The 25,298-nt window shown below is 34.9% G+C and overlaps 1 protein-coding gene and 2 long non-coding RNA genes across 4 annotated transcripts in view; 2 read left to right on the top strand and 1 right to left on the bottom strand.

Annotated features, from left to right (window-relative positions):
* Nucleotides 1-25,298, bottom strand: part of GALNTL6 (polypeptide N-acetylgalactosaminyltransferase like 6) — a 1,158,724-nt gene that overhangs the window by 256,685 nt on the left and 876,741 nt on the right. The window lies entirely within an intron of this gene.
* On the top strand, nucleotides 382-18,836 carry LOC125753631 (uncharacterized). Of its 2 annotated transcripts, none has more exons than XR_007405894.1 (4): nucleotides 382-519; nucleotides 1,788-1,887; nucleotides 16,163-16,320; nucleotides 18,542-18,836. It is a non-coding gene; the product is annotated as an uncharacterized LOC125753631 (long non-coding RNA). The 2 variants fall into 2 exon arrangements; XR_007405895.1 differs by lacking the exon at nucleotides 18,542-18,836 and adding an exon at nucleotides 16,440-16,518.
* On the top strand, nucleotides 21,154-23,701 carry LOC112669616 (uncharacterized). Its single transcript, XR_004819100.2, has 3 exons — nucleotides 21,154-21,309; nucleotides 22,074-22,242; nucleotides 22,987-23,701. It is a non-coding gene; the product is annotated as an uncharacterized LOC112669616 (long non-coding RNA).

The raw sequence follows: 25,298 nt of genomic DNA, 5'->3' as shown, positions 1-25,298 counted from the left end.
CTTTGGCTGATTATTTTCTTAAGATAGATTCCTGGTATGAAAATTAGCATACCAACACGTGTCTTCCCTCCCCCCCATGTGTATTCCCAAGTGGTTTTTCAAAAATATTTTAATAATTGACAAATAAATTGTTTTCTTTCATTTGCCAGACAAAATAATATCTGGTTTGAAATTGCTTGTCTTTGATTATTAGCAACATCGAACATTCTTGATTTATTAGTCATTTCAGATTGGGCATTTTCGTTAGTATAGCTTATATTTTTAAAATACTGAAATACTGATCACAGCTCTCAGGTTTTCATCTTAGGGCCAGGCAAAAGAGTTCACACACATTATGTTTTGTAGAAACACTAAGCCTCTTATTTAAGCACAGCTATTTCTCTGATTCTAGAAGTCTGGTGAGATCACCCTTCTCATTAAAGCCATTTGTTCAGTGCTAAACAAGCTCAAAAGATGCAGTTTCCTCACTGGATGCATTTGGAGTGATGAATGAGAAAGCTTCAGAAAGATGTTGACAAGGTAATTATTTGTCTACTTATTCTTATGTAACTATCTGTTTTAAGAAACTTCAATAGAAAAACTGGAATTTGTAAAATCAATTACAATGCAATGACTTCCAAACTGGTATACTTCCTTCTACTCTCTGACCTCAGGCATTTAAATATCTGAGATAGAAAATTGAATTGTTTTGAGGTTTCTTTTGATCATTTGTGAAAAAATAAGTATAAAACAGGGACCTTTTAATATCAGAAAATACCAGGTATGGCTGAATTTTCCACATCCTTGGCTTGATATATTCCTTACTTCATGTTTCCCAATTACTTATAAATATAAACTTTAACACTGTAATTGCTTTGGTTCTTTGGTTTTTGGTTTGTTTTCATTTATGGCATATGTACCTCTTTACTGCCTTTAATTTTGAAGTCACTTAGCTGTAATAACTTTTTCTTCTTTTGGATCACTCCTCTGTCTCCCAGCAGAGTAGTGCTCTGTGCTTGGTCAATGGTGATTGACTAATGAGCTACTCAAGGAAACCATGCGGGTAATTCCTTTTTGGTAGCAATTATATCACTGGCAGCTGTCAAATGGCAGGACTGAGAATTTCTTATTTAAGTAAAATGGAAACATTAAGTTGTGAAACTTTTAATATGTTTTACTAGACATTAACCTACCTTACTGGGAAAGTTCGTGTTTCTGATCTTTGAACCCTCCAAATACTTGGAGGAAAGTGCAAATGTAGATGCTACTTCTGTTGAATTTTTCAACTGAGTCAGAAGGATAACTTTCATCCAACCTGATTTTTCTTTTTCTTCAAGAGCTAACTGTGGTATTATCAGCAGTACCTATTCTCGTGCTGCAGTGCTTCTGTATGACTGCTTCGCCATGATTCATGTCACAAGATACATTTAGAATGTCCTGTTGAAGGAAATTCCATAATTGGAATTCAACCAAAAGAGAGCTAAGGGGCATGGAGATGAGGGCCAGAGATAAAGCAGATTAGAAGAGATAAAGTTGTCTGGGAATATTCAGGTAGCAATCTCGTGTACTTTCATATTATGGCTTCCTTTTTCAAATTTGCCATAGTTGGTTTTTTTGGCATGGTGGTTATTATATTTTTTGTTGTCCCTTCACCAGCGATTATTTAATACCTTTTAAAATAAAAGCTACGTGAAATGACATGAAGCCAGTTTCATTAAGAGAGGAATATTTATGCAGCTCAGGCCCCCAAAGACTTTTTGAATTTGTAGACTCCCTGCATTTTACTTTTGTCTTATGTACTTCTGCAGTTGAATGAGTAGAAGCATCATTGGCGTTCAAATAAGGCTTTCCAGGCTACTAAAAGTAGACCCATAAAATAAGAATGCTTCAGTTTTGCTCCTCAATATGGTAAGTCGATTTTTAAAAATTTTCTTATAAATTACTTGAGGGAAGGGAGGATTTTTTTAACTGGAAAAGAAGATAAGATCAGTGACTATTTACCCTCTTATTGTTCTGGTATAGTTCATGGTCTCTGGTTGCATACTTATGCTTAAAGATATGTCACTTTACACTTGATAGGTTGATTAGATTGAAAATCCCAAAGTGTTTCCTGATAAATGGGAGCAGCGGAAGAGTATATAGACAACAAATAAACTTTGAAGAAGAAAGGTTTCCTGTCATTGGTTTATCCCAAGTAACACTCAGCCTATAATTTTCTGGATTCGGATTTTGAATTTTAGGTATAATACGAATTATTTTCAATTAAAGGATAGTTCCTAAATGGTGTTTATAATAAAATTCTCCTCCTACATATGAAAGTAAATGTGTAGAACTGTACTACAATCCCACTATGAAGGTTCCTTTAATTCAGAGTCAAAGTTGGTAGAATAAACTGTGAGATTTAATAAGAGATCTAGCTACACTAGCTATAGGTTCTTCAAATTGTATCACATAATTTTTCCTTCCTAAAAAGTAGGTGTTTGAGAATAGGCTGTAGAGGGGACAACATCATTCCAGAATCTGCCTATTTCTAACTTGCCTAGCCAGAGCCCATCAATTCTTCCCCTAGATTTTTTTTCTTAATTTTTTTTGTTCTAAAGTTAAAAGTTTATTTAAAAAACTTTTTAAAAAACACATAAGTTTTAAAAAATTCTTTATTTAAATTCAATTTAGTTAACATACACTGTATTATTAGTTATCAAGGTGGAATTTAGTGATTCATCAGTTGCACTTAATACCCAGTGTTCATCACATCACCTGCCCTGCTTAATACCCATCACCCCATTACCCCATCCCCCACCCACCTTCCCTCCAGCAACCCTCAGTTTGTTTCCTAGAGTTCAGCTTCTCTTATGGTTTGCCTTCCTCTTTATTTTTTAATTTTTTAAAAGATGGCCTTTATTTATTTTGAGAGAGCATACATGACAACCTGGGGGAGAAGCAGAGAGGAAGGTGGAGGGCGTGGGAAAGAATCTCACCTAGTGTGGAGCCCTGTCATGGGGCTTACGCCTACCACCTGGAGATCAAAACCTGAGTTAAAGCCAAGAGTCAGGTGCCTCCTAATTGACTGAGATGCCCAGGGGCCCCTATTTTCCCCTTTAGATTTTATATTTTAGAACTACTTCACTTCTGCCACAAACAGTGAAGAGTCCAACCAGGAAACTACTCCCTGTTTCTGTTCTTTCTTGATCCACATCTTTTCGAGCTTCATTTTTTTACTCTCATCCTTCCTGTCTTTTACATTGACTTCTGATGGTCACTGCATTTAGGGAGCTGCTTGCATGAGTGTCTTCTCTCACTTCTGTAGGCTCCTTTGATACCACTGACTCTCAGAGGCCCTGGGGGAGGCATGAGAGGTGCCCCTTCCCCTTCCCATTCAGGCCCACATTGGGGGTGGGGAGAGGGGGTAAGACCACCGAAGAAGAGAGCAGTTACACCATCCCACAGTGAGTGGAGTTGGCTGCAATAAGCAGATCAGCAGTGATCAGTGTCCTTGACACTGTGCTTCATTTGTTGACCATTGAGGTAGCCAGAAAGGCACTGGCTGAGGCAGGTTATTTCTGGGAAAGTTGTGAGAAAGCAGGAAATCAATACTCTCAAGAGCAGAAAACCACTCTATTCAGCAGGAAGGGGATCATCGCAGCAGAATTAGCATGTCATGAGTAAGGTGGGAAGATAGGAGCAGAAAAGCCAGAGAGACTTGTTTTGGAATGGTTTTTAAGGAGAAGTCTAAAAATAATGATATTAATTATTACTATTAGGTAACCCTGTGACCCAATGATTTTACTTCTAGGTATATTCTAGAGGCATTCTTACACATTACAAGGAAATATGTCCAAGAATTCTTACAGCATGCTAGTGTATATAACAGAGTGATTGATTGTAGGTTCAGCATATTACTCTTATTGTTTTGGCCAAGGCTGTAAACTGAGACCCACGAGGAATACATGGCCCATATTACACATCTGAGAACTACCAACATGGTTGGGATCAGGTATCTTCTTACAGCGTTGACTGAGAGATTCCAGCTTACAGAACTGGCTCTTTCTCCTTACCATAATCCAAGTTGGTAAGAGTCCTGAGAATGAGGAAGGCTATAAATATTTCAGGAGTAGAAGATTTGTGAAGACAACTTGTTTGTTCTCTCCATGGCATCCCAAGAAAACCATGCCCCCATTTTATGGGCACCTGAGAGAAAGAAGCTGGCATTTCCATCCATAGCAAGATGTGCATGATTAGTGCATCAGGAAGAGATGGTACATAGGGACTGCAATGTAGGGAAAGTTCTTAAAACACCCTCCTGCCATGTGTCTGGGGCAGGAGGCCATAGAGGGTAGATGAAATTGCAGACTACAGTCTCAGTGATAAAAGACATTGCCTACTAGCATGACTACCAACTTTGCATCCAGGAGCACATGTGATTGGATCTTTCATGAGGCCATTATGCCCAAAGGATAATGGATCCTTTAGGTAATATGGATCTAATAGGTAATACGCCAAAGTGATCTCTTACTTCCAGTTTGAAGAATTTAACTGCCTCCATTTCATTGGCCAGAATAATCAATTGGCCATACTTCCCTTGAAAAGGGCAGGGAGTTTCATCCTATAAGTATCCAGCAGCAGAAGAGAACTCTTAGGAACCTTGGTAATTTTGGACTCATCTATGCTATTACCTGCACAAGTGAAATTTCTGGATGGATCTAGGCTAGTGGGGGAATTCATGGACATTTTGCTTTTATACTCTGCTCCTTCCTCTTCCTGTGGTTGTAAGGCAAGGAGGTAGGTAAGGGAGGAGGAATAAAGTAAATAGTTACATTATGGACACAATTTTACTGCAGTGGGTTGAGCTTCCCTGATGATCTGGTTATATGCGTAACAGAAAAATACTGGGAAATTCCTAAATAATCCATTGGTGAGGGCATGGATTACTAGATGTGTTGCAATGCTTACAAAGCAATACATTTGATATATAGGAACAGGGATAGATCTCAATTGTAATGTTGAATAAAAAATATTGTATAATAATAGTAAATACAGTGTAAAATTCAAATATATACATTTCTGGGTTCTCTATTCTGTTCCATTAATCTATGTATCTGTTTTTGTGCCAGTTTCACAATGTCTTGATGATCACAGCTTTGCAGTACAGCTTGAAATCCAGCATTGTGATACCCCTGGCTCTGGTTTTCTTTTCAGTACTTCCCTGGCTATTCGGGTCGTTTCTGATTCCACACAAATCTTAAGATGATTTGTTCCAACTCTTTGAAGAAAGTCCATGGCATTTTGATAGGGATTGCATTGAACATGTAAATTGCCCTGGGTAGCATAGACATTTTCACAATATTAATTCTTCCAATCCATGAGCATGGAATATTTTTCCATCTCTTTGTATCTTCCTCAATTTCTTTCAGAAGTGTTCCGTAGTTTTTAGGGTATATGTCCTTTACCTCTTTGATTAGATTTATTCCTAGGTATCTTATGCTTTTGGATACAATTGTATGGCTCTCAACTCTATGGTAAACTAATACTCGACAAAGGAGGAAAGACTATCCACTGGAAAAAGGACAGTCTCTTCAATAAATGGTGGTGGGAAAATCGGACAGCCATGTGCAGAAGAATGAAACTAGACCATTCTCTTACACCATACACAAAGATAAACTCAAAATGGATGAAAGATCTAAATGTGAGACAAGAATCCATTAAATCCTAGAAGAGAACACAGGCAACATCCTATTTGAACTTGGCCACAGCAACTTCTTGCAAGATACATCTATGAAGGCAAGAAAAACAAAAGCAAAAATGAACTATTGGGACTTCATCAAGATAAAAAGCTTCTGCGCAGCCAAAGAAACAGTCAACAAAACTAAAAGACAACCTACGGAATGGGAGAAGATGTTTGAAAATGACATATCAGATAAAAGGGCTAGTATCCAAGATCTGTAAAGAACTTCTGAAACTCAACAGCAAAGAAACAAGCAATCCAGTTATGAAAATGGCAAGACATGAACAGAAATTTCACCAAAGGAGACATACACATGGTTAACAAGCACATGAGAAAATGCTCTGCATCACTTGCCATCAGGGAAATACAAATCAAAACCACAATGAGATACCACCTCACACCAGTGAGAATGGGGAAAATTAACAAGACAGGAAACAACAAATGTTGGAGAGGATGTGGAGAAAGGGGAACCCTCTTGCACTGTTGGTGGGAATGTGAACTGGTACAGCCACTCTGGAAAACTGTGTGGAGGTTCCTCAAAGAGTTAAAAATAGAGCTACCCTAACTCAGCAGTTGCACTGCTGGGGGTTTACCCCAAAGATACAGATGCAGTAAAATGCCAGGACAGCTACACCCCAATGTTTATAGCAGCAATGTCCACAATAGCCAAACTGTGGAAGGAGCCTCGGTGTCCGTTGAAAGATGAATGGATAAAGAAGCTGTGGTCTATATATACAATGGAATATTACTCAGTCATTAGAAACAATGAATACCCACCATTTGTTTCAACGTAGATGAAACTGTAGAGTATTATGCTGAGTGAAGTAAGTCAATCGGAGAAGGACAATCACTAAAAGGTTTCACTCATACGGGGATATAAAAAATAAGGAAAAGGATTATAAGGGAAAGGAGAGAAAAGGAGTGAGAAAAATTAGAGCGGGTGACAAAACATGAGAGACTCCTAACTTTGGGAAATGAACAACGGGTAGTGGAAGAGGAGGTGGGCAGGGGGATGAGGTGACTGGGTGACGGGCACAGAGTGGGGCACTTGATGGGATGAGCACTGGGTGTTACACTATATGTTGGCAAATCAAACTCCAATAAAATAACAATAACAACAATCCCCCCCACAAATATATATACAGCCCTGTATCCCATATATGTGTGTGCAAACAACAATGGGCCAGAAGCACATATTATATTGATGGTGCTGGTTAAATTCTTGAGAGAGGAAAGAAACAGAAGTTTTGGGTAAGAGGAAGCCAATGATACTTCAACCTTACGTGTAATGTTTATAAATCGAAAGCATTTATGAAAGCTTGGTGATAATCTTTATAACTATCAGCATGTACAATGATATGAGCATGTGCATTTGTTTTAATTTTGCTCTGCACCTTTTTCTGTTTTTACAATTTACCAAAAATTATATTAAACACAATGAAAAGACAAAAAAATACAAAGGATATATAATCTCAACACTTAGTTTCAGTTTGACAAGGCAGGTCACATATGTGTTCAGCTGTTTGTGTGGGGAGTATCACCAGAATTAATATTTATGGAGTATTTCTCATATGCTATGTGGCACATTACCTGATATTTTCTAATTAGTTCATGGATGTCCTGATTTACATGTAGTTTGCATAATTCAGAAAGATAATGTTGAAATCGCTTGATATTTCTACTTTACGGGTGAATGGAGCTTCAAGGTTACACTTGCAGAGCTTGAGTTCTGAGTTTAGTGCTTTGGGTGACATTTGTAGTTGTGTGGTTTAGTAGCTGTGGGGCTTTAGGCAAGTCTCAGGACCTCTCTGTGCCTCAGTTCCTCACCAGTAAAATGGGGAAGATAACCTGTCTTGCTTTGCAGGGCTGTTGCCAAATCCTGTTACCTTTGTGGAAACATTTTAAAGCCTGGGCAGCACCGTAATACAGTAGTGTCTGAACTTACATTTTATTAATTAAAAAAAAATTGATTGTTAGGGGAAGGAGCAGTGAAGTATGGAATCAGGGACCTGAATTATCTATGTCAGTGTAGCAAACGTTTGCAAAAACCTCAAGGCCAAAGAAAATGGAAATTTTGTTTTCTCTCTGTATCTGAAGAGTGGCCTGTAAGAGGATACATTAGATATTACACAGGGTAAAGGTGTGCCAAGGTCTGACACACACCAGATGTTTAACCAACAGAAGCACTAAAATTAATTATTATTTATACATTTTTACAAAATTATAGGGTCAAGTGAAAATTAATGGAGAAAAGATGAAATTGGAACCTTTTGAGGATAGTTGCTAAGGAAAGAACATCAGATAACAAACAGATAATGTCCTGCCTCTAGGAACATCTCAAAAAAGATCAATTTACTCTCTTAAAAAATATTTTTAGGGATGCCTGGGTGGCTCAGTCTGTCTTTTTGGCTCAGATCATGATCTCACGGTCCTGGGATTGAGCCCCACATCTGGCTCCCTACTCAGTGGGGAGTTTGCTTCTTCCTCTCCCTCTGCCTCTCCTCTCTTGCTCCCACACTCTCTTTCTCTTTCTCTCAAATAAATAAAAAAAAATCTTAATAGTTTTGAAACATAGTTCTAAAGTGGAAGTTGGTTAGTTTTATAGTGTGTAATAGCACATTATAGTCACATGAGAATGGATATTAATATTTTGCAAATTCATTTTTAATGGAAAAGACTTGGAAATAGAGAAGTCAACCTTATATTGTAGCTCCTAGAGAAAGTGTACAAACATATCTTTCTTCTCAAGGAGGCGTCAATTCTTTAATAATCATATGGCCTCATAATTGGATTTTTATACCTTGCATAAAAAGAACTTCTGTGACAGAGTTAGGTCCATCTTATTTCTTACACTTGCAATGGTAATACCATGAGCACTCCAAGTAATATTGTCCTATGATAATTTTCAAAATTTGGACATTTAGAGGAGCTCTGACAACTTGACAAAGAACTTGCAGTTGATCATGAATTTTGTTATTGCTTTTGCTTCAGTCTACTTCGAGTATCAGTTTTCCTTTCCTCAACTTTGTAAACTCTGGAATTAGGTAGATAGAATCACATGCTGCAAATGCACTTGCATGGCTGAACTACCAGAACTCTGGGTGGTGACTATCTTGTTTTCTTATTACCTCTTCATTTTTATAGATGAGGATGCAGCTTAATAATCATTAACAGCTTGAAAATAAATGCTTACATTGAGGATCTAAATTGTGAACCCTTTTGCCTTCTCATTGGTACCCAACTGAAGGGAGATTTATACATGCTATATCTCACACTAGTTAATACTCAGAAGGATGAATTAAATATCAGTAAGTGGTTTAAATGCAAAAATGAGGTTATTGGAGAAAATATAATGAAAATCATTAATGCAAAGCATAGTCAGAATATGTCACAGAAAAAAATAGCAAAAGATAAAGGATACAAGTAAAAACAAATTAATCAAAGTCAGCTCAGCTTAATTTAAATGAAAGTCAGTGCAGTCTCCAGAAGTCTGCAAATTCCAGACTAAAGATATAAATGCTTTTGTAGGTTGTATCTTTTAAAAATCTCAGATAAATGAGTGAAATGAATCAAATAGTTCTCTCAGGAATTTGAGACTATATTCTAAATGTGAGAAAGATTATAAATCTATTATTTATTAAAAATAAAATAAAAATTTCTCCAGGCTTCCACCCATGTGCACCAATGTGTAAGCTCCCTGGATAATATCAATTTTTTAGGAGAGACTAAATGGATGGAACCAGCAAGGATCCCATCCCTTTATCTGATGCTCATGATGCACCACCATTTTTACTTTTCTTAGAGAAATCTCAGTCACATGTTTCCTTATCAAGAAACTTAGATTGAATAAATGATATTCTACAAGTGAAATTTTTGTTTTTCAATTTAGAAGTTAAATCGAAATGAACATTTTATAAAAAGCATTCATCTGTCATCTATCATTTATCTGTCTCACACTTTATGATTTCTTAGTGGCTCCTGATCATCCTCTATAACATTCTTTGATGCTGTAGTAGAATCTGCATGTGGGCAGTGTACTATGATTCAAAGTTAATCCTGAGGAAATAAAAATAGCCTAACTGGTAAGTTAGGACACCTGGGTCCAGTGCAGTCTGAGCCACTACCAAGGGTCTTTCTATGAAGTGACTATTAGTAGCTTCTGACTGTGTTCTGTGATGTCACAGGGTCATGCAGGGGTCTTAGGGGCCACAAAAGATGCCCCTTCTCTCTAATCTGTGTCTCTTCCCATTGAAAGAGCTTTTAGCTGTTTTCATGTTTGTGTGTGTGTGTGTGTGTGTGTGTGTGTGTGTGTATGGAGCTTCTTTAAGCTTTTGTTTTGAGTGCTATAGTAGAATCCACAATTCTGTTCTTAATTGTGGGATAGCTGGGGTACCATTATTAGTTAGCTGAAGAGTTCTAAATATAGCAATCTTTAAGACCATTCATCTAGAGAAACATAGCTTAATTTTGTATTTTAAAGTTAAATCAGGAGGCACTGTTGAGAAGATATATAAATATTCATTTGGATACCATAATCAAAGATATCTTTTCATTCTCTTTCTTTTGTGTATCTATGTGTGTGTGTAATAGAAAATGAAGATTTCTTATTATTTTTTATTTTTTAAAAAACATTTATTTACTTATTTGAAAGAGGGAAGGTGCACACGCAGGGGGCGGAGCACGGGGCAGAGGGAGAGAATCTCTCAAGTAGACACCCTGGTGAGCGCAGAGCCTAAGGAGAAGGGGCCTTCTCACAATCCTGAGATCATGACCTGAGTCAAAATCAAGTCTGGAACTTAACCGGCTGAGCCACCCAGGCACCTCATAAGATTTATAATTATTGATAATGACTTTTGGAGTTAAAATATCCAGGATATGGAGGGACTTTGATTAATAAAAGTCTCTATAATTCCAAAATATCTTCCCCAACTCTATTTGACTCCTCAAATTTTAATGTTAGTTTTATACCTTAATTTAAGCTTAAATCTTTAATGAATGCTCGTTTGTTCCTTTTTTTGTATAAAATTCCAGTGCGCTCACATAATAAAAAGTCTTTCTAAATTCAAACCAAATCTCTACTTCTTTCATTGAGTCTGTTCTCCATCTAGAATGTAGATGCCATTAGCATTGGAGAATTGTCATTGCAATTTTCATAGTTAAAGATGTTATTAAATCTTTCACAAGTCTTTTTTTCCAATTTAAACAAACATAGTTCTAAAAAAAAAAAACAAAAAAACATAGTTCTTTAAAAAAATTATGGCTCAAGTTCAATCTTGCAATATTTTGTTTGTCTTCTCTAGACAATAAACTGCCTTAGCAAACTAATCCAGACTTTATTTTGATGAAAAATTATAATATAGTTGTGATTTGTTCTATAATAGATCCAATGTTTTGCCAAAGAGTAATTATCAAAGAGTTCTGGAAGTTTAAATAGTGATAGCACTTTTTGCATGTGTTTCCAATTAAGTGTTGTACCTCAGAAAGAAAAGTTTTGAAAAATAAATTGGTAAACATATCAATAGTCTTAAAATGCTTATACTCCAGTTTGAGAACCTTAAGATTTTTTGGTCAAGTGATGTGTCAAAGATTTATATGATAAAATGTTCATGACATAATTTTACATAATTTAAAATACTTCAAAATAATGTATCTAGTGATAAGAAAGTGAATAAATAGACATGCCATATTCATATATAAAATCGGTGGTTAAATTTAATTTTTAAAATTTCATTCCTTTTTATTATATTAGAATTATTCATAGTAATGAAAATTATAGAATGTAGGTGACTAAGTTGAGTGTACTTTATCATACTAATTTTGGGGGAAAATATCTTCACAGATAAAAAAATGGAATGATATGTGTCAAAATATTAAAACTAATTCATTGGGTAGGAGACTGCACATATTTTTTTTTCTTTTCATAGCTCATGGATTTTTGAAGTTATCTAAAATAAGCATGAATATATAGTTTTATAATCAGACATATAATTAAAAACAAATTATGTATGCAATTTAAAGATTTTTTTGTAATATTGAGCACGGTAATTCTACTTCTAGGAATATTTCTGCATCAAATTATTCAACATATAGAATAAATTATACTCATGAAGTACTGATTTAAGTTTTTCTAAAAACATAAGTGTAAAAATCATAAATAATTTAAATCCCAAATTAAAGGACAGTTACACAAATTATATTACATTCACTAAATGGACATCATAGCCACTAAAAATAAAGCTTACAGGGTCATGTATCTCTGTGAGGTAATATATTTTTCAAATGTTAAGTAAATTTACAGTGCAAAATTGAATGTATAATGCTTTGGAAAAAAATGGAGGAAGTAAGCCAATATGTAAACCATACTGTTTTAAACATGATAGATTTTTATCACTTCTCTTTTTTCTATTTTTCATTATATTACTTTTATAGTGCATTCACTTTTATAAAAAAAAAACCCACAAGTATTCAGGCTTCTGGTGTACCTGATAATTAGTTATTTACTCAAGGAGTCAGACAATAATTAATATATACTGTTTTTTTTTTTCAGCAAACATCAGTTAAAAAGCTTATCAAAAATTGTTGTATTATTTACATCATTCACAATAGGGTTTTTGGCAAATTTTCATTTGTGGGGTTTTGGCCAGTTCCCACTTACAGGCACTTTTTTTTTTAAGGTTGAGTTGATATGGCTTACTTAACATAATCACTTATTTCTTTTAGGCCACCACACAGTCCATTAATCTAATAATGCTGGTTTTCCACGTTGATTTTTTAATGAAAGAGTTCTTGCAAGGTCACGAGAAATACAAGTACATAGGACTTTGTACCTTCCCTTTGAAACTCAGACAGAATAATTTAACCAACCAAAGAGATAGTTGTTAGCAAAGTTAGTAGACATAGCTGCCCAGACTAAAGATGCTGCTCTTACTTTTTCTAGCTGCTTTATTCAGTCATTCAGAAAGATTAGAAATCACAGAAAGTGCATCAAACAAGAGCACTGGCCTTTGTATCTTGTGGATGTGACTAATGGCTGTCACCTGGGTAGTGATTTGCTGTGAAGTCTGAAAATGACGTTCCAGCCTAAACTGTTTATATGATTCCAAAAAGCTCTGGAATAGCACTCCAACCTGTGGCATCCCTTCCTAGTTTTGTCATTGCCTCCTTTGTGGTTTAGGCAGGAAACTAGGATTCTAAGGAATATGTGGGTCCGGATTAATTTTGTCCTTTTCAGAGTCTCATACAATGGCAGAGAAAAATTAGTGAAATCATTGCTGGTATCTTCAAGTCAATATTTTCTTCTACTAGAAGATTTTTTTTCTAGCACTTATGCCCACAATTACCTAGTACCATAAGATAAACTTTTAACTCTGAACCCCAACTCTACTTGGTCTTTAACCTAAACATCTTCACTTAAAAATCATAATCATAATTTTTGTTTATGATTGATTAACACTTGAAAGACTGAAGTTTCAATTGCTTTTGAAATGTGAGTTAGTAATGTTTTCTCGACTCCCCTGTTTTATTCTTAATGAAATACTGGGCTAATTATATTTATATCACCTGTACAAGGTTAGAAGGTAAAATCCTACTATAAAATCAGGTACTCAAATTCAGTATGTACTTTATATATATTATAAGCTCCAGCCAGTAGATCAAATTATTCCTCAATGATACAGCCCTTCATTAGACAAGAAGCTTCTAAGGAATGTGGCATCATAAACCACCACTTCAGGGAGCAGCACTTAATGTCCTTTTTATCACAGTCCCTATAAAAGATTTATAGTTGAAAAGGGGCTCCTTTTTTGAAGGTATATTCCTAGATATTGGATTACCTAGCTCCAGACTCAACTAAGAGAATTTGTTGCCAACTGACCTACGCTGAAAGAATGGCCAAAGAAAGTGCTCTTCCCTGAGAAGAAAGGAAGGGAAAAAAAATATCTTGGAACATCACTAAAGAAAGAAGACAAAGGAAAAAGCAAAAGCATGGGAAAATGCAGTAGACTTTCCTTTTCTTGGGTTTTTGAAAATGTTTGAAAGTTGAAGTAAAAAATTATGACACTTTACTGTGGTTGTTGACGAATTTAGAGAAAATATTTAAGACAATTACATAGTAAGTAGGAGAAGCTAAAGGAACATAAAAGGAGTTACAGATTTGCAAAAGTGAAGCAAATGGCTGAGTAAAACCATCCTGATATTGGGAGTGTTGCAAGAGCATTTTCCTGCAGCATTCTAGCCTTGATGAAAGTGTAAGTGCAGGAATCAGCGCCTAGGAGGATTACAGGGTCTTCTGACAGGATTCGCTAACCACTTCTGGACAATAATGTTGACATTATTTGAGGTGGATGCCTGCCTTCTGATTTATTTGGATGAGTAACTGAACAAAGAGGAGATTCAGTTATTTTGAAAAGAAAGAAGTAATTTTTTATTTGCATGAAGACTTCATTTGGGAAGCACAAACAGTAAACAGGTAATATCTTGGATATAATATAACACATATATTCCTTGAAAAGTATATATCTTTTGTAGCAAAATCTTGGGAGTTATGTTATTGAGGAGTGAACTGAGATGAGTATGTGGAAGTATTATTTAATGGCATTCTGTACCAGAAATCTGAAGACCTGTGGCAGATTTAAAATTTCAACACCTGTTATAACTTTTTAAAATTGTGAAATTATCAAAATGCACATTAACTAGGGAATGCCACTGATGATTTTTTACTGCAGACATAATTTCAGTAGACTGATGAGAAAGAGAATTAAAAGTTTTTTATTTTAAGGCTAGCAATAATTCTTTAAAGGTTAATTGAAAAAGAAAAGATCCAATTCACAAAATAACAAGCAAAAATATAAATAAATAAATTTAAAAAACAAGGAATGAATGGCTCTAACTTAAAAATTTTGGGGTTACATAAAGTAAACCCCAGAAATATTGTAAAAATTATAAAAGATCTCAAAATATATCATGTTCATGGAAGGAAAAATTGAATAACATTAATGCCAATTCTTTCCAAATTAAAAGCCATAAAGCCATCTAATATGAAGCTAGGCATTATCTCAGAATTCAGTAAAATAATTGAAAAATTAATTTCAAAATAAATACACTAAAGACTGTCTAAGGAAAGTTTTAAAAAGAAGGATTTTGAGGGGATTAAGAGATAAAGGGGCTTGACTTCCCAGCCACTTAAAATGGAATAACTAAAACAACAACGTGATATTTGTATAATTGTTATGCTCAGAAACACATCTTAGTATAGAAAGTTAGTATTTAATAAAAGAAGCATCACAAATAAATACGTAAAGGGATGGATAATTTTAAAAACAAATGAGACTGAGAAACTTGGTTAGCTGGAAAAAATAAGCAAAAAAAAAATCTCACAACAAACTAAATGTCATGTGACTTAAATATTCTAGCTAACAAATTACAGTACCATAAAAATTAGGGGTAGGAGATGTTGTAGGTTGAAATGGAGAAGGATACTCTAAGCATTAAAAGAATGATCAATATGTTTAAATACTGTAAAACTTGTGTCCATGAAAAATCATCATACAGAAAACTAAAAGATTAAAAAAGTAAGAACTACAAAACCATTTAGAGAAGTTTTAATAAATTAAAAAATGAACACCATTCCAAAAGTTGAGAAAAAGGACATTTAGTTCTTATACACTATAAAAAGTGAGTATATCCAATAAAAATATTAAAAAGTTCAGTGAACTTGATAAAACTAGAATATTTTAATGTTTATCTTAGTCTTCATACTTTGATGACTAATGAGTTTGAACAGATCACAGCAGTAGTAAGAATGATAAAAAATGGAAACAAATTGACATCACTGGTATAAGAACTCTATGGACCGACAGGCTTTGGACTAAGCGATATCTCACTTTAATGCTCAATTCAAGTTTGTGTGGTAGATTTATGATCCCTGTTTTATAAAAAACTGAGGCTTTGAAAAATTGATCAATCTGACTAACAACACATTGCAATCAATAATAATGATGGAAAATATTATTATCTTATAGTTATTACAGATTTACTAAGCACTTGCTAGCTGCTTTATGCACATTATTTCCCTGTTAGTCAAACAACATATCAGACAGATATATTATTATTTTAATATTCTCATTTTATTGATGAGAAACTGAAGGTGGGAGTAGTTTTTTTTAATAACATAATTGGTAAGTGGCAACAATACAAATTAAACATAGGAACATCTTGGTCCAGAACCCATGAACTTTCAACTCTGCCATACTCTCTACATGTCTCAAATTGAGTCTTGATGATCCCTGCATTGAAGTCTCTCAGATCCCTGAAGTTCACATCCCTAAAATTGTATTTTTCATCTTGTTCCTTGAGTGTGGTGAAAGCTGTGGTCATCTGATCAGAAGCCATCATCAGAAGCCTTTCTTTCCTCTCATCTTTGTTCTAATCAGTCATCCTTACTTTTGACTCCCTCCTAAACAGGCATTCTCCTCTTCTCAAGATTACTGCTGCCTTGGTTTAGGTCAATAATGTATCACCCAGAAATTTCTTGCTCAAGCTAATACAACTGATCCTAACCAGCTTTTGTAACTCTTAACTCACCAAAGAGATCTACCTCCTACCTGTTCTCTACACTACTGGTAAGGTGATTCATTCTGTACCTAGAGTTTTTTTGGTATTTTTTCTGATTATATAATTCATGTGTTTTTAAAGTTTTGGTAAAATAACAATCATGTTTACTATCTATATTCTCATTCAGTTATAACCACCACTAACATGTTGGTACATTGGATATGTCTATGGTATGCATCTCTGGTTTGCTCATTCTCCACAGCAGTGAGTATGAAACTTGGACCTGCTCTTTAATTCCTGTCCAAATCCTCTGGCCACACCCTTTATCTTCCTTCATTTTTTTTTTTAAATAATAGAGAAAATTTACTATCTACTGTCTTTACATTCTGGTTTTTTTCTTGCTCTTCCTTCGTCCCAACATTCCATAGTGTTTCAGAGAAAAAGATGTTCTTCCTTCCATTCATTGTCAATTGTTTCAATGTTCTAAACTTAATTTCTTCCCATATCCTTTTCAACCTGCTAGTTATTTCAATAATAACCTTCAAGAAATCTTTTAATCTTTGGTATATAATCATGATTGATCATTATACTACAGTTAAATAACATCTAACAATATTGAATGGCACGGGAAAATGCTCCCTAATAAGTGCTGCACAAAACAGAAAGATACAAAATTGTGTGTACCTTACTATGTCAAATATACACACATACACAAACACACACACAAAAATGAAAAAAAAAACTTATCATTTTGTACTTTGTAATGGTATCTTTGAGATTGCCTTCAGTAGGAATGATGAGGTCCTAGAATGGCTGAGGTCAGGTATAAGTTCTTAACTAACAGAGATAACGTGAAAGCAATCACTGTAACAGGTACAAGGGTACAATAGAAATCAAGATTATTTTGACACCCAGAAATTTTGAGAAGGGACTAATTATCCTTATGAAAGAAATAAATGGGTAGCCTGCTAACTTATTACTTTATTGATGTAGTACAAGTAAGTCATCCCAATGGAGAATTTGTCTCTTACCTATTTTCTGGTTTTAAATCAGGACATAGACTATATCCCCTTGATGGAAGGGAATTGATTCTCATTGAGCAAGAACCATGAAGCACTTCCACAAGCATATAAGACTTCCTCCAAGTCTCCTAAAATGGACTTGTGACCATTTATTATGATGACAAGACAGTTAGGAAGGGAATTTACCAGACCTTTTATTGATATCTGATCATGTGATTTTAATTTCTATGGACCCCAAATGCTACTGTGGCCATCAGTCAACATGGGTCCTTATAGAGGTCACAGGATAAATGGAATTTTAACCTGTTTAATAGTCAGTTCAGAGGATCTGCAGACCTAAGCTTCTGAATGTGTAATTGGAGTAGGCATACTCAGCAACTGGCTGAATCTTCAAATTGACTCCCAGTCTGTGAAATAAGGGTCACAGTTATAGGAAGCTAAGTGGAAGCCCTGAAGCTTTCCTCCATTATAGGGTAATAATCCAAAGCAATACTATATCCCTTCTGGAACTACAGAGATGAGTGCCACATTAAAGATTTGAAAGATGAAAAGTGGTGAATCCTATCATTTCCATTTAATCTGTTTGTTTTGCCAGTGCAGAAGATAGTTGGATATTGGGAAATGATCATGAATTATCATAAACTTAATCATATCAAAACAATTTGGCATTTGATATAGTTGTTTATCTGTCAAATATTTTTTTCCACATAAATGTACAAGGACTTCCAGAAGCAGTTTGCTTTCTCTTGATAAGGATGATAGCACATCGTCACCATCTTGCTCTCTGCTGTAATTTATTTTAGACAGATCTTGATCATCTTAACATCATGCTGAATATCACACACTGGTTCGCTACCCTGATAATATTATGATAATTTTTTTTGATGAGCCAGAACCTGGGAATTACTTTATATATCTTAGTGAAACACGTGTAGGCCAGAGAGTGGGAATAAACTACAAAATTCAAGGACATTCTCTTGGTAAAGAGTCCAGTGATCTGCAGCATGTCAGAATCTCTTCTTTATAGTGTAAAACAAGTTAAACCATCTTATACATTTACCGCTAAAAATAAGGCATAATGTTTGGTGTGCCTTTTTGGATTTTTAAAGAAATATGCTGTATTAGAATATGATGTTCTGAGCCATTCTTTGAGTAACTCGTACAATTGCTCCTTTTGAATAGAACCATGTAATAAAAATACTAAAAGGTTGTGCAACATGTATAGTCTGCAGTGTAAACTACTCTATCACCTGGGCCTTCAATCCAGCAGGTCCAATGATATTCAGTGTCCAGAGCAAATGGGAATGCTGTGTAGAGAATCTGGCAAGCATCAATAGGAGAATTACAGCACACTCCATGGAAGAAAGTCATACCCTCTTCTGGATATAACTACTTTACTTTTGAGTAATTGATCCTGGATTGCTACTAGGTCTCATTAAATATTGAATGCCAAACAATGGGACATCAAATGACCATGTGACCCAAGCTAGCCATCATGAACTGCAAGTTATTTGGCACATCAAGCCAGAAGTTTGGCAGGCAAAACAGCAACCAATCATCAAGGAAAGGTAGGTCCATACATTAGAAGTAAGTTGTGTAAGGAGGAGATCTAGAGTTCTTACTGGATCTTGCTTAAACTCATTTCTGCAGATGCTTTTGCATAATATGCTAGCACCAACTAAGTGTACTAAATACAGCATTAAATCCTCAAAAAATAGTGTCCCAGAAAATTGTGGTGAAAGGAAATACTATGAATTAGCAGACCTTGGGGTGTGGATTTTGTTGTTCACTTTACCTGGACTGAAAGATGGCCAAAAGGTGTGGACATGCACTGATTCATGGACAGTAACTCATGGTCTGCCTGGATAACAAGGCACCCTAGAGAATTGGAATGCAAAGTTGGTAATGAGTTCTAAGACAGAGATATATAGATGGATCTCTTAGAATGGGCATGGAATTTGAAACTCTTTAGATTTTATTTGAAAGTTCATCAAAGTAAGCTCTAAGTAATTCAGTATGGTGGGTCATGTTGGTTGATTACATTGTACTTTCCTATTACAGTATATACTGGAATGGAATATACATGGATTTGAATTTTTATTTTCTTTCTGCAATGCTTCCACCAACCCCATCATCCTTATACCTATACAAAGTCTTAATCATTACCAGGAAATTCTGTGAGTATTGTAACAAAGAATTTTCCAGCAAAAAGTGTGGCAATTGTAGAGTGACCAATCATCCTAGTTTGCCTGAGACTAAGTGCTTTATGTAAGACTTTTGGTGTTAAAATAAGACCAGGCCTGGGCAAAGTGGGATAGTTGGTTATTCTAGACAGGAACATGCCAGTGGAATTAGCTGGACTTATTTGTATTCTGAGATCAAGAAATGAAGGTCCAGCAAATGTCCTGATGGAATAAGGAAATGTCTTGCCGAAGATTCAGTTATGGTGCCAGAACAGACCCAGAACAGTTAGGGTTCTATATTAGAGATGCAGTACACATAGCAAGCCACCAAAATATATAGTATATAGTACTCACAGTAAAAATACATGGGCCCTAAAATCAAAGTGTTTTAGTGGGAGTGGTTCCTTACATTATTACCTACTGATATTTATTTATTTATTTATTTATTTATTTATTTATGTAACTTCTCCAGCCCTACAACTTTGGCAGGCTTGGTTTCCAAGGGAGAGATATTTTTACTGGTGGACATGATAATGATTCTATTAAATAAGCAATTGAGATTACACATGGTCACTTTGGTCTTCTCTTGCCACAGTTCTAGCAAGCAAAGATGGAGATTACTGTGCTGGCTGGGATGATTAATCTTGATCACTAAGGAAAATTATATTGCTACCACATATTGAGTATTCTTACCATTCAGGAATAAAGGTTTAAGTCATTCCATTCCTTAAGAACTAAAAGAACCTTAACCAAATGAACATTAGGTCAAAAAGAACATGCAATGGGTGGTACAAGATAGAAATCCTATGTGTCAGTAGTTTTGTGACAAATTAGAGAATTGAGAAATGAACTAGTTATATTTTCTTCTCTGCTTATTGTGTATATATATTGTACATGTCAACTAAGTTATTTTTTATTCCTTATTTCCTGTTATTGTTTTATGTAGGGTTATTGTCACTTAAATTTCAGTTTATTCTTTAGGTTGCAAAATATTCAGATGGAATTTGTCTGATTTACAGGAAAAATTATCATTGTCAGAGCTGTGAATTCCCAAAAATAGCTAAAAGTGACTGTTGGGATTTTATAACTTTTGTTTTCAGAGAGAGATTGATCTCTCATCTCTGTTCTTACATCTGTTGTTCTTACATATAAATTCAAATATATGTATTAGGATCTATATGAATGTTGACAAGCCAAGAGTATGAACTAGGATGGCTTTTAAGCTATTCTCTCTTAAATACAAATATATTCTTGTATGTAGTGCTGGACTTTAACAGTGTAAATGACATCACACACATACATTTTCATTTCGAGTGGCTTTCAGATAGGTTTTGCCAGTAAAGGGTATTAGCACAAGATTGGAAGGCAGAGGAAAGGAAAAATTCTTTCTTCCTCTTTGCTTATTGTTTCTGTCAGGACTGCCTCAGCAATGACACTTTGCACTCAGGGCAATTGGCTGCAGTCCCCAACTTCTTTCAGTATTTCATGAGGCAGCCTCAGGATGCCCACAGACTAGTAGAAGCTCCACAGGGCTGTTCCTTCACACTTCTAAATTCGGATAACCCTAAATGATCCCTATTTTCCTTCAGCCCACAGGGGAGGAGGAAAAAGCACCAGCTTCTTATAGTCATGATATGGGTTATTTTAATGTCTTCTTTTTGCTTCTTAAGTCCTCCACTACTTGTACAACTAATCTCTAATATTAAATTCTTTCTGCAGAAATATCTACTGTGCTTTCTGTTTTTCTCACTGGTTCCTGACCAATATGGAGGTGAAAAAATAGATCATGTGGGGAGAACAGGGTGTCAACAAAAGAGAACTATGCAGTTGTAATCGAGGAGCCCAAAATATGGTATGAGATGGGCTCAAACTTGTGATGTATGGAAGTGCTGAATTGGTATACTGTACACCTGAAATTAATATTATGCTACTAACTATACTGAAATGGAAAAAAAAAAAAAAAGAAAAGATGTGCAGAGAGTAAATGTGGTCTAGATCTAGTAGAAGACTCCACAAAGATTTTGGCCCTTGTCATGGTATAATGAGCCATTGGGATGTTTTGTCATCTGTGTAACCCATAAAGATTAAAATGCACAGCAAGACTTTAAAAAAAAATCATTTCTTAAACTTCTCTGTTCTTTGTCAGTCTTTCCTTTCTTATTTCTAACTTTCCCTTCTGTTGTCTCCATCCTCACCCCCATTGAAAAACTTATTACAGAACATATTTTTTGCTCAAATACAGCGATAGTCGGTAACTTATGACTACTCTGTTGGTTCTCAGCGCGACCTAAAGAAATTTCTGAGTATATTTTAAAATACTGCATTTTGAGAAATTTTTGTTCTGAAGAGAGACTTGCCAGGATGGCAGACCTAAAATGAACTGTTCTTGGATTCTGAGTATAATCAATAAAGTTTTTGAGAGTTGTTATGTTTTATTTTAAGCTTGGTAGAAAATTTACCTAGAATTGCTCTGGTTTAGTGATTGGGTAACTTCTTATCAAATTCTTTCGGTTTCCAGGACTTTCTTTGATAGGCTAAAAAATAAAACAAACTTACCTGCCCACCAACCAAACAAACAAAACAAGCAATGACAAATATTATTTTCTTTGCCCTCAGCTACCTGAACAATGATGGATCTTAAAAACCATGAACCCTGACTCCCTGTTCTGATGATAAGGTGTCGTTCTGAGGTTTCACAGTGAGTTATAACACATCAGAGCTCCCATTATGCCTTGCAAATCTGACCACAAAATGCACTGTGTCCAGTTTAATAATCAAGTCAAAGGTAATTTTTATTGGAATTTATTTATAAATAAATATTTTCTTTACAAAGTTTCATAAGTTTTTTCAAACAAATGGAAAATTGCAAAGAAAAGCAGCCATCCAAAATGTCACTGATTTACTTAATTTGTGACATATTTCCTTCCACTATGCGTTTAAAAATATGTTTCATGTGTAATCATGTTTTCTGTACTTAAAAAATCATTTAGTATGATATCCCCATCTCAGATACTTTTAGGAATGAAGTTAAGTATAAGCAAACTGGGTTACAAAAATATATAGTAAGAATTTTTATGTTTTAGTAGTTGAATAATATGCCACAATTTATTAACAGTTCTCTCATTGTTTGACATTTAAATTATTTCTATTCTTATTAATGTACATAATGATGTGACTAATATCTTCATGCATATGCTTTTGTTCAAATTAGGATAGATTCTAACAAATTGAGTTACCAGGTCAAAAAAAATATGAAAAACTTAATAGCTTATGATACACTTTGTCAGATTTCTTCCCTAAAGGCCAATTAACATTGTTATCAGAAATATAAAATCACCCATTTAACTGCTTCCTTGACAGCACAGGGAATCATCTTTATAAAAATAAGATTTCTTTGTGCTAATTTATTTGGTAAAGAGCATACCTCACTGTTTTAATTTTAGTTTATTTGTTTATTTGTGAGGCTGCATGTTTTATGATAATTTACTAGCTTTATTTTCTTATTTGTTAATGATCTTCCTTTCTTTAGATTTGGCAGCTCCTGAAAAGATGGGGACAGATGGAAATGGTAGCTGTGTGGTTTCAACTCTATGACTTTTGTAGACTAATTTGGATGGAAGAGACTTGTGAATTACTACAAGTTGTTTCTTGAGCCAGTAGATTTTTCTACGAGGACATGGGGAACTTGGGTCAAAAACCATAAATCGAAATGACACAGAATGGTGTCTGAGAGATAAGAACTTGTAATCTTTGTGACTTAAATACTTTTAACTTTGTTTTATATATGTTTTATAGTTTTCCATGGTTTATCAAGTTTTTAGTCTGTGTGCCCGTAGAATTTCTTTCTCCTTTGACAGAATCATTCATACTTGTTTACTGAAAGTTTATCTCTCTTGGAGAATGATTGCACCAAATGGATGTTGACAGAGATGCTAAAAAGTGATCTTTGTTGAAGACGACCTGACATTTTATCATTGCTTGACATGTCAGTTAAGCTCACCGAAGCAGGGGCTATTACAGATAAAATAGGGACCTTCTACATCAGATAAGAAACATTTTGTGACACCTCTTAAGTTTTTTCTTTCTAGATTGTGTCTGTATCTCAAGATCCTAGAACAATACTTGATATATAAAACATTCCTGATAAATATGTATTGAATTGAATGAATCAAGATAAGCTTCCATTATTTTTATCCTCGGGTCTCAAGAAGTTTCCTATTCACAAAATGACTACATTTTGATCATGTGCTCTTATCAGAATATAACATTCTTAAATAATAATAATAATAATAATAATAATAAATAATAATAATAATTTAAAAAAATAATTGCCATTCTACAGTTAGAACTGCCAGGAAGTGTTCTAAGGTATTTGATGCATTTTATAATTTACTCACAGTATTCTACGATGTAGATACAATTATTATCCCTAAATGTCTAAGCTCTATTAGAGTAAGAATTTAATCTCCTTATTCACTGCTTTATCTTCATGCTTAGAATATTGTGTGGCACATAATAGATGTGTCATAAACATTCACAGAATAAATAAATAAATCTATTTTTCATTGATGAAAAATGTTGCTTATTTATCAACCAAATCCGGCTCTCTTGAAGCAGAACACAAGATCTTTAGACATTTGTCAAGAAACTCCAAGCCTCGCCCTAACCTTGCTATAGCTAATCCACAACTTTGTGAACATTTTCAGCTGGTTATTTATCTTAAGCTAGGGATAAAGTCTGTCAGATGTTTTGGCTTAAGGAGGAAAATGTTTACTTTTATAACCTCAATCATCTTTGATGGTATGTGGCTTCAAATATATTAAAAGCTCCTTCAATCTGCTGGGAATATCATTGTTAGATTTAGATATGCAAAATGGACCTAGTACTATGTCTAGCAGTAATGTTCTGCCTGGTATGCTAAGGGAAATTTCGATTTCCTAAATCAGTAGATTGTGTAGCTAGAGATGCAATAAAACTGAAAAAGTTTGGGGGCACTGTGAAGGTCACAAGACTTAGAACCAGGGGAATTTAGTGTACAGTTGGAAGTTGCTTTTATTTTTTATAATTAAAATCCTTGCTATCCCCTTTAGAGATACGTCTACTTTCATGCAAATAGCTTGTAAAATGTATTTTCTCAAAAACTGAGGAAAAGGATGAGACTTACATTTAAGTTTATCATCACTATTTATATATTTTTTCTTTTTTATCAGAGAGAGAGAGAGACAGACAGAGCACACAAGCTGGGGAAGGGCAGAGTCGGGGAAAGAGAGAGAGAGAAAAAGAGAGAGGTTTTTAGGCAGGCTCCATGCTCACATGGAGAAGGGCATGGGGCTCAATCTCATGACCCTGAGCCAAAATCAAGGGTTGGATGCTTAACTGACTGAACCAGCCACGCACGCCTACATTTAAGTTTTTATATGAAATAGAGAAATAACTGATGACCCAAACTAATTCAGCACAAACAAAAGCTTGGAGACAGGAAAAATTGCTTCAGGAAAACCCAAATTTTTAGCTATGGGAGCAAATGAGCATTTCCACAGGTGTGAAAATTGGTTTAAACCAATTGTTAAAATTATGAAATGAGGAGGCTGTTAGACTGGAATGTCTCTCATGCCTAGGGAGTCTATGTGAGCAAAACAGAACCTTAGCCAATCAGTGCACTCAAATCTGAGAAAATGAAACCTGAGAACAATCAATCAACAGTCAACTAAACTTTCCCCAATAAGGCAAAACCTCTTAGGCTAGAGCCAATGAAATAATTGTCTTGCTTTGCTCCCGTGTCTTCTCTATAAAAATCTCTTTACTCAGTTTCAGCCATTTTCAGTTTGGTGCTGTCCCATT

The sequence above is a fragment of the Canis lupus genome, chromosome 25 (assembly GCF_003254725.2).
Source record: "Canis lupus dingo isolate Sandy chromosome 25, ASM325472v2, whole genome shotgun sequence".
In the NCBI taxonomy this organism is placed as follows: domain Eukaryota; kingdom Metazoa; phylum Chordata; class Mammalia; order Carnivora; family Canidae; genus Canis; species Canis lupus.
Note: the sequence above shows the minus strand (reverse complement) of the source record. Positions and strands in the feature narration are given on the sequence as shown.